This window comes from Callithrix jacchus, chromosome 19 (assembly GCF_049354715.1).
Source record: "Callithrix jacchus isolate 240 chromosome 19, calJac240_pri, whole genome shotgun sequence".
NCBI classification, from domain to species: Eukaryota; Metazoa; Chordata; class Mammalia; order Primates; family Cebidae; genus Callithrix; species Callithrix jacchus.
Genome location: NC_133520.1, coordinates 15,390,973 through 15,398,397, shown reverse-complemented (window position 1 = coordinate 15,398,397; position 7,425 = coordinate 15,390,973). Strand labels below are relative to the sequence as shown.

The 7,425-nt window shown below is 42.5% G+C and overlaps 1 long non-coding RNA gene across 1 annotated transcript; it reads right to left on the bottom strand.

Annotated features, from left to right (window-relative positions):
• Positions 1–1,163: 1,163 nt before the first annotated feature.
• On the bottom strand, positions 1,164–6,116 carry LOC144580319 (uncharacterized). Its single transcript, XR_013529612.1, has 2 exons — positions 5,922–6,116; positions 1,164–5,754 (listed from the first exon to the last, which is right to left on the bottom strand). It is a non-coding gene; the product is annotated as an uncharacterized LOC144580319 (long non-coding RNA).
• Positions 6,117–7,425: the final 1,309 nt, after the last annotated feature.

Genomic DNA, 7,425 nt, shown 5'->3' with positions numbered 1-7,425 from the left:
TGTGGCTTCCAGCACTGCTCTCTGTAGCCTTGCAGATAAGTCTCGAGGTCCAACACTGGAGATCCGGGACCACCAAGTTGGGAGGAGGTCACAGCTGCCACCGCTTGCCTGGCCACGACCAGAGCATCTCTGTTCTGGGTAACATTCAATCTGAACACGGAAGTGCTGCTAAATGGGTTGTTTAAACTCCTGGTTCTGGCCATTTCCCTTCATTTTCCAGGTGAGAAAAGTAAGGCCATGAGAAGCAAAGTGTGTTGCCCAGGGTCACGCAACATGCTTTCAGCAACTCGGACTCACGCTTGAGACTCCTTCTTCTTGGTCCAGTGAGCCTCTGGACTCCAGAGCACCCAGCCGCGCCCTGTAGATACTGGAACTTTTCAAGCCAGTGTGTTTTACAACATCGATTCTATGTGGTTAGAACATTTTAGGGGTCGTGATTGAAACAGTGACATATCTAACAGTGTGTGGAAACAAGGAGTGTTGTCTCAGGTTGTTTTCGGGGTAGAAGTGATCCACTGAAGTGAATCGGAATGAACAGGATTACTTGGGTCAGAAGGAAGTGAGACCCACATCTGTTGAGTACTTAAGATTCACAAGGTATGTTATGCCCATTACAAGCTCTAGTCCCTTTCATTCTCATAACAATCCAACTAGGCAGTGGAAAGACCCTCCCTCATTTAGCCATGGAGGTGATTGGCAACCAGCGTTGCCGGGTGGACATGACAACTCCATCTGGGTGCCTTCAGAGGCCAGCCTTTTTGCACTTGATTTATTTGTTCATCCTGCGATGGGATGCTCTTGGCTCTTTATGCCATCCTTTTGCATCTCATCTCTTCCACTTTTCTATTATAAAGACAGTGTCTAATAGGAAGTCCAGAAAATGGAGAAAATACTACTCATAATCCTGACAATGAAGCATGTCTACTTTTACTGTTGCTATTCTTTGTCTTCATAAATACAGCTATTACATAGTAATAATCGAAATGGACACATACTTTGTATCTCACCTTCTCACTTCACTCGCCAGAGGGGCTTTGTCCAGGATGTGTGTGTCAGCCTCTCTTGTGTTCTGCCCTGTTTCTCTCTCTTCCTTTCTTCTGCTCCCTCCCTCTTTTCTCTCCTTTCCTTTTTTTATGTTGGCAGAGTTTCTGTTAACTTTAAAATGTGTTTTGTTTTTTTTTTTAAAGAAAGAAAGAGAAAGAGAAAGGGGGAGAGAGAACAGGAGTCTTGCTCTATTGCCCAGGCTGGAATGCAATCTAAAAATAGGTATTAAAAGCCTCTTTTATGCTGATAATTGTACTTATCAGCGGAGACAGGAAGGAATAAGGGAAGAAAACAACGAACAAACAGCCAACCAATATTTCATTTAAGTCTGTGAAAGGCTATGCAAATGCTGAAGAGTGATTTACTTCCAATTATGTGGTCACTTTCAAAATTGGTGTAATGTGATAGTGAGAAAAATGTATGTTCTGTGGGCCTGGGGTGAAGAATTCTATAAATATTCACTGAGTTTACTTGTTCCAGGTCTGAGTTCAAATCATAGATGTCCCTGTTAATTTTCTATCTCGTTGATCCATCAAATATTAACAATGTGGTGTCAAAGTCTCCCGCTATTATTGTGGGGGGGAGTCCAAGTCTCTTTATAAGTCATTAAGAACTTGTCTTATGTATCTGGGTGTTCCTCTATTGGGTGCATATATATTTATGATCATTGACTCCTGTTGTTGCATTGATCCTTTTACCATAACGTAATGTCCTTCTTTGTTTCTTTTAGTCTTTGTTACTATTAAAGCCTATTTTGTCAGAGATGAAAGTTACAACTCCTGGTTTTTTTTTGTTTTTTGTTTTCTTTGCTCTCCATTTGATTGGTAAGTCTTCCACCAACCTTTTATTTTGAGTCTTTGTGTGTCCTTGCTTGTGAGATGGATCTGGATATAGCATACTGATGGGTTTTGACTTTTTATTCAATTTGCCTTTCTGTGTCTTTGATTGGGGCATTTAATCCATTTAAATTTAGGACTAATATTGATATTTGTGAGTTTAATATTGTCATTTAATGCTAGCTGGCTATTTTGCCCATTAGTTGATATAGATTCTTCATTGTGGAGATACTCTTTACCTTTTGGTAAGTTTTTGAGATGACTGATACTGGTTGTTCCTTTCTGTGCATAGTGCTTCTTTCAGAAGCTCCTGTAAAGCAGGCCTGGTGGTGATGAAATCTCTGAGTGCTTGCCTGTTCGTGAAAATTTTTATTTTTCCTTCATCTATGAAGCTTAGTTTGGCTGGATATGAGATTCTGGATTGAACGTTCTTTTCTTTGAGGATATTGAATATTGACCCCCACTCTCTTCTAGTTTGTAGGGTTTCTGCTGAGAGATCTGCTGTAAGTCTAATAGGCTTCCCTTTATGGGTAACCTGACATTTCTCTCTGGCTGCCCTTAAAATTTTCTCCTGTATTTCAACCCTGGTGAATCTAACGATTATATGTCTTGGGGTTGCTCTACTTGAGAAATATCTTTGTGGTGTTCTCTGTATTACCTGGAGTTGAGTATTGTCCTGCCTTACTAGGTTAGGAAAGTTTTCCTGAATAATATCCTGAAGAATATTTTCCAGCTTGAATTCATTCTCTTCACGACATTCAGGTACACCTATCAAACATAAATTAGGTCTTTTCACATAGTCCCATATTTCTTGGAGACTTTGCTCATTACTTTTTACTCTTTCTTCTCTATTCTTTTCTTCTCATTTCATTTCATTAAGTTGGTCTTCAACCTCTAATATCCTTTCTTCTGCTTGATCAATTCGACTGTTAAAACCTGCGCATACTTCGTGGCGTTCTCACATTGTATTCTTCAGTTCCATTAATTCACTTATATTTCTCTCTAAATTGTCTATTCTCATTAGGATTTTGTCAAACCTTTTTTCAAGGTTCTTAGTTTCTTTACATTGGGCTAGAACATGTTCTTTTAACTCACAGAAGTTTCTTATTATCCACCTTCTGAAGCCTAATTCTGTTAATGGAACACACTCGTTCTCTATCAGGCCTTGTGCCCTTGATGTTGGTGAACTGTGATCCCCTGTAGAGGGAGAGGTGTTCTGATTTTGGATATTCTCAGCCCTTTTATGCTGGTTTCTTTCCATCATTGTAAATTTATCCATCCGTCGTCTTTGTAATTACTAACTTTCTAATTAGATCTCTGAGTGGACGTCCAACTTGTTGATTCCCAGCACCGGAATCTGAGCAACCCACTGCGCTGGCTAAAACAGCGGCGTTAAGATTCATGGTGCTTTTCTGCCCGGGAGTCTCAGGTCTGGCTTCCTTCTCAAGTCCCATTTTCAATCAGCTGAATGGGTGACTCTGCCTTCCTGGAGCTCCAAACATCGACCAAAAGGGGACCCAGTCCTGTTTACTCTGCACCAAGAACCACCACGCCAGCCACAAGAGTCGTGCTGGCAACCCGTGGGGCTCCTCCACTGGGAATCTCCTGGTCCGTGAGCAACAAAAATTTGTCTGAAAGTGTGGCGTCCTCTCGTTCTCTGTGCTTTCACTAGGAGCTACAATCCTGAGCTGCTAGTAATTGGCCATCTTGGATCTCTCTCCTGTTCTTTCTTGGTTCCTTAATCTCCTTCTCTCTCTTATTTTTTCTTTCTTCTCTAAGTAAACCTAAAGCTTGCCCCACGTTCCTGGGATTCCTGTGAATAAAGACCCTTTCCAGGAAAGAGTGAGTGCACTGGGCTCCTGAGTTATCCTGTCTTCGTCAGTTTCTTGTTAGATGTGTCCTAGAAGTAAATCAAGGTAGGTAAGTGGAAAAGAGGTAAGGAGTGCTTATAACTATAGATCAAAATCCAGGCAGGAAACAGATGACAGAATGGCTCAATAATTATGGGGGTGGGATAAGAAGTGAGCAGGTTGTATATTTCCTATCAATAATCAGAAATCATAATGATAACAGTAACTCAGGTGGCTCCAAGCAACACCTACCCAGAAGAGAGGAATGGCTTCTTATTTTGTTCTATGCTAGGTCCTGGACTCAGTTCAGGGGTATAACACATCCTCTGTAAATATTGTTTCATGTTAAGAAAGATGTGCAAAATCACAATAACAGCAACTTATACTTACACAGTCCTTTAAATACACAAAACACCTTTATGTTACTTATAACCATGAAAGCCAATGTTCTAGATAGAACATCAGGAAGCTGACATTTGACAATAAAGAGTTTAGCTGAAGTTTATATTACAAAGCTTTCACCAGAGCAATTAATATGAACACTTTGCAATGATAAGCATTTTAAGAGAGGCCAAATATGCCGACTGGAAATCTAAGAAGAAGCGAAGGTATTGCTTAAGAGGGCAGCATGAAGGATGATGAACATTCAAAAGATGGAAAGGGAAGGTATCTGGGTGGGGGTGGAGGGCGCTTTCTTGATGAGAAAACATTACCAGCTCCACGTACTCTAATAAAGGTAAATTGCGATTTATAGTACTTCTTTGTGGTTCAATTTCCTTGGCAATTATTATATTAGAGTGACACTTCTATTGAATTATATGTTTCAATTACTATTAAAAAATCGAAGTCCTTAAGTTGGAGGAAATTATGAATGCAGCTTCTGGAGAGCCCTACCTCTGACACTCCAAGGATAGTATCGCTTATCTCCTTAGCACTCAGAGGCCCATTATGCAGTGTGGGTAAGGAGGGAGCCATTGCCTGAACAATAGTGTTCAACATTATCAAAGCACTTCTGGTGGATTCTACCATCTCAGCGCTGTGTTGTGGTAACCCCAGGTGACCCGGCGCCTTTCTTTGCGCAGGACACAATGGCAAATAGAAACATTAACTCTCACAATGTCACAAGACTCCCACTGCATTATTTCCTGACCTCTGGAAAGATAATGTGTCATTTGCTGTACAAAAATAAAAGTTTTCAAAGCAGTTGGAAATCTAATTGTATGTACTTCATTTGCTAAACTGCCTTTCCAGGGTTTGTTTGGCCCTTTAGAGGGAGAGAATGGGAGACTTTCAGCGAGGTGACCACGGAGGTTTTCTTCTCACTGCCCACCCCCCACCACTGTCCCCTCCTGGGAAGATGGAGTGGTTTCTGAGAGCTGGGTGGTTATGGGCAGGGAGAACGGTTAGGCACCCGCTCCCGGATGGAGGAGCAAGAAGGCTCTGTCTGGTGTCTGAACACCCCGGAGGCAGGGCTCCGGGACATCTTCTTGATGGGTGGATATTTACTAGAAGTCAATAGCGCAGTGGGCTTTGGTTCGATGCTAATGAGGCCAAGGTTATCCAAGGGCCAACGGGTTTCCTTCTGTTCCCTCTGCTATAAACCGCCTGCCGTCAGCGGCCAGGCCTCTCACAAATGCAGAAAGGGGGGTAATGAAATGGGCAGGAGGCTTCTCCCAGACAGATGGCTCCCCAGCTGTTTTCGCCGATGGGTAACTTTTGTTGCCACCGCTCAACTTCCCGTCTAAAGACCATGTCCTCCACAGCCTTTTCCCCTTCAGTCCTCCCGTGAGATATTGCTCATCAGCAGGGCCCGTCTCCAGGATTGTTCTCAAGCAGATAATGTCTTTTGTAGGGGCAGGGAGCCATCACAGGCAGAGGTGGATGCAGAAGAGGTGGCTGCAGCCTCCTGATCTGATTCGGCCGGATGTGGTTTGAAACACCGTTCATTCTCCTTCAAGGGGAATCTTCTGTTGCAGCCACAAGTCCCCAGTCTTGGACTACCCAGTGGCTCTTTATTTTCTGACCTGTGAAATGGGAATATTAATTCTTGCCCTTGCCAATTTGCAGGGCTGGTGTGAGACCCAAACAAGAATACATAGGGACAGCCTGAGAAGTGTAAAGTACACACATAAGCGGCCACTCCAGATTCTACCCCGACACCCACCCTGGTCCGGCGATTGCTGTCAGCTACCTCAGCTCCTCAGGGAAACACACTTTTTTGTTCAACATTGCGTCCCCAGACCTGTTTCATGTTCCAATTACTCTCCTTGACTCTGCATGTTCTTAATTTTTGACAGCAGCGACCGGAATGTCTGAATTTTTTCCCCTTTCTCTTGCCACTCCAACCCCATCTGCTCCTCCCTCTTCTGAGCAGATTCTGTTTCCCAGCATTATCAGTCAGAATTCTCCATAGAAACAGAACCCTTAGGAGATATCTCTCTCTATATATAAAGATATCTCCTTGTATATGTATATGGAGAGATATCTATCTGTATGTGTATACAGAGAGATAGGTATCTATATAGAGATATACCCATGTCTATTACATATAGATGTCTATAACTATGTCTCTATATATCCATTACTTGTATAAATATCAGATATGATATCTATATAGATATATATGTATATCATATATGTATTATGTGTAGATCTACAGATATCTATTCTCTCCATATGCATGTATATGTATATTATCTATATATCGCATACATGATTTCTTATGGGAAACTGTCTTATGTGTTTGTGGTGACTGGCAAGTTTAAAATCCATAAGGCAGGCTGCCAGGTGAACAGCTCAGTCAGGAGTTGCTGCTGCAGTCCTGAGGTAGAATTTCTTCTTCAGAAAGTCTTAGTATTTGCACTTAAGCCTTCAACTGATTAGAAGAGACCCACCCACATAATAGAGGATGATCTCCTTTTCTTAAGGTCAACTGATTGCAGGTGTCAACCACATTTTTAAAATGCCATCACAGCAACAGTGACTGTGTTTTGATTAAATAACTGAGTTCTATAGCCCTATCCAAGTGGACACAAAGAAACTAAGCGTCACAGCAACGTTCCACGAATGACTCCCTAAGTCCATCTCTTGGGTAAAGCATTTCTAAGCCGCTGCTCACTCCACACTATCAGGGTACACGTGGTTTTCTTCACTTTCTCTCACTGTGTGTCTTCTTTACTCACATCCTCTTCTCTGGACACAAGCCTCTAGGGCTTCTAATCCCTCTCACTGGGTTTATCCTGCCCTGTTTAGGGTACATGAAGATCTCATCTTCTAGAAATAATTTATTGTCCAGTTAGCAAGTTATCATAAGAAAAACCACAATTAGGCCGGGCGCGGTGGCTCAAGCCTGTAATCCCAGCACTTTGGGAGACCGAGGCGGGTGGATCACGAGGTCAACAGATCGAGACCATCCTGGTCAATATGATGAAACCCCGTCTCTACTCAAAATACAAAAAATTAGCTGGGCATGGTGGCGCATGCCTGTAATCCCAGCTACTCAGGAGGCTGAGGCAGGAGAATTGCCTGAACCCAGGAGGCGGAGGTTGCGGTGAGCCGAGATGGCGCCATTGCACTCCAGCCTGGGTAACAAGAGCAAAACTCCGTCTCAAAAAAAAAAAAAAAAAAAACCCACAATTAATATAATTTTTGTTGTGGTAAATTGGTTACAGTGTGACCCTTTTATATTTGGAGAG